Source organism: Phalangium opilio, unplaced genomic scaffold (genome assembly GCF_054372755.1).
Source record: "Phalangium opilio isolate 3A_F unplaced genomic scaffold, DU_Popi_V2 ptg000014l_1, whole genome shotgun sequence".
Taxonomy (NCBI): domain Eukaryota; kingdom Metazoa; phylum Arthropoda; class Arachnida; order Opiliones; family Phalangiidae; genus Phalangium; species Phalangium opilio.
In genome coordinates, this window is record NW_028324149.1 from 3,226,470 (window position 1) to 3,228,840 (window position 2,371).

At 38.3% G+C, this 2,371-nt stretch overlaps 1 long non-coding RNA gene across 1 annotated transcript; it reads right to left on the reverse strand.

Moving 5' to 3' along the window:
- Window positions 1-523: 523 nt before the first annotated feature.
- On the reverse strand, window positions 524-1,486 carry LOC149705115 (uncharacterized). Its single transcript, XR_016381444.1, has 3 exons — window positions 1,191-1,486; window positions 982-1,134; window positions 524-902 (listed from the first exon to the last, which is right to left on the reverse strand). It is a non-coding gene; the product is annotated as an uncharacterized LOC149705115 (long non-coding RNA).
- Between the last annotated feature and the right edge of the window lie 885 nt (window positions 1,487-2,371).

Here is a 2,371-nt window from a genome sequence, read left to right on the forward strand (position 1 = left end):
TATTTTCGTAGATCGCTTTCGATTGCTTTCTCTTTATTTTGCATGAGGGAGCGGAAGGATAATCCCATCTATCAAGAGTATATATAGAATTTAAAAGAGTGCGCGGGATATTTGTACGTTTCTCCCTCGTTGACTCAAAGCCTCAAAAGGCAAAGATCTTTTCTCACTTTCTGTTAATTTCTATTTGTCTTTGTTTATGCAACTGAACCGAAACCCCTTTTGGCGCTCGCCCTCTCGATTATATTTATGTCTTTGTCCGTGAAATTGCTCTTTATTAATCGTTGTTTAAATATTTAAATTTGCAGCGCGCGCCCGAGACAGTCTCTCGCTGATAACGAAAGGGTTGGGAGAGGGTTACCAATAGAGGGGGCAAATTGGTGTTTTAGCCTTTTAGGCTAGAACAGGAGGACCGGAAAGATATTTTCAATAGTGCATCGACTAATCTCACTTTCCGGTGCGTGGCAGCGAATAGCTTCGACTTTTATTAGGGTTTGATTTGATGGGTATCAATCGTGACGTTGTGACGAATGCGAGCCATTACGTCTAAGTATAGAAGGGATTGCCAAGGCTTAATGCCTATGTTATCGGTACAAAGAGAGACTCTCACTTTGTTTTCCCGCGTAAATAGGCGAAGACGTAATTCATAAAATCAAGTTATCGTGGCTGATATGCGTAAGAAGCAACTGGAAAGCCCTATTCATCCTCGTGGTAGGCTAGGCTAGTCTTGAGCCGCCATTTCTTCCTAAAAGAAAAATCTTATTTCTTCTTAAATTTTTTTCTTCTTTACCTAAAAACCCCGAATCTCGGAAAGGCTGTCTAGAAAATGTGTTCGCTTTGCCTGACGTTTTAACGAGACGTATCATTATCCATTTTCCTTCTTGTACTTCTATTCGCAGCTACCCCTTTAACAAAGAATACTCCTTTTGAAATGAAAGTCGACGTCGTACGAACGTATTCTTAAATACTTTATCTCTATTCAACCTTTAATCGCGAACAGTCTAGAGAAATCCTTTAGAATATCCTACAACGCGATGATTTCCTTTTCCAATTCACGTACAACTCCTTTTTCCCCAAGTTCATGCAGTGTATTTAGTATTTAAATTTCGTAGATCTACAAAAGATGAGCCACAAAGGCTATTTCCAGAATATTAAGGGTCATCCCAAAATGATAATATTCTTATATAACCTACCTAAATGTGATTTAATATAATCCTAATTAAACGGATTTAAATCAGCGTCGTTAAACAATGAGTGAACTATGTAACATTTCCATGGCAACTCGTTATACTATTCATATGTGTCAATATTATCTAACTTATTCAAAACCACGTGGCAAGTGCGTTTGTTCTTCATATGGAAAGGGGGTGGGTAATAACCGGGTTGGTGGGAAAACTGGAGCACGTGGACACGTGGCGTCCTCTAATTACACCTAAACCCGCCTAATTGTTATTCGCTTTCAAACTTGACAAGGAAGTATAATTACTAGCGTATACAGGGTGTTTGTGAAAGGTCCATCAATAATGAAAGGGCGTATTTATTGGGCCATTTTGAGTCGGAAATGTTCTATGACATTTTTCCGTTCGGGCCACTGTTTTCAAGTTATGATTGGAGTAATTTACGGATGACCCCTTAAATTTAATTAAGAAATTGAAAGACAGCGCTAATTTAATGAAGGGGTCATCCCTAAAATATTCAAATCATAACTCGAAAACCGTGGCTCGGACGGCAAAATGTCATAGAACATTTTCGACTCAAAATGGCCCAATAAATACGCCCTTTCATTATTGATGGACTTTTCACAAACACCCTGTATATTAAAGCGTAACTTATCTACTAGGCTTTTAAAATAAACGTTATAATGAATAGGGTTGAAATAATGATGACGGGTTACCTTAGCTTTAGACTCGCGGTTAATAACGATGCAAAGCTCGGCCAAAATTATAATTATAAAATGGAAAAATCTTTTTTTGTCCATAAAAATTTATTTTAAGATTACAATATTCCTCTCTCGACTTGTTTCGCACTGCAGACCATGAACTTCTGAAGTTATACTGTGAGTCTTAGCATTTAGCCAAGGCATACTGCTGCAGTACATCAGTGTTGTTCACTTTTTATCGAGGGTGTGTAAGGACTTAAGATTGGTGAAGACTGAAGAGCCCGGGCTGATCGCTACAGCTTTTTCACTGACAGCGAAAACGGAGTTTAGGGGATGTTCTTATCGGGTGAAATTCCCTCGTGTCTGATAAAAGGCTCAGAAATAAAAAAGAAATACATGAAAAACAGGCTTCGCTTTATCCTAACCCCGGACTCTATTTCAGGCTTTTGCCTTTTTATTTCGCGACTTATTGATCTGATGACTTAAATATTTTAA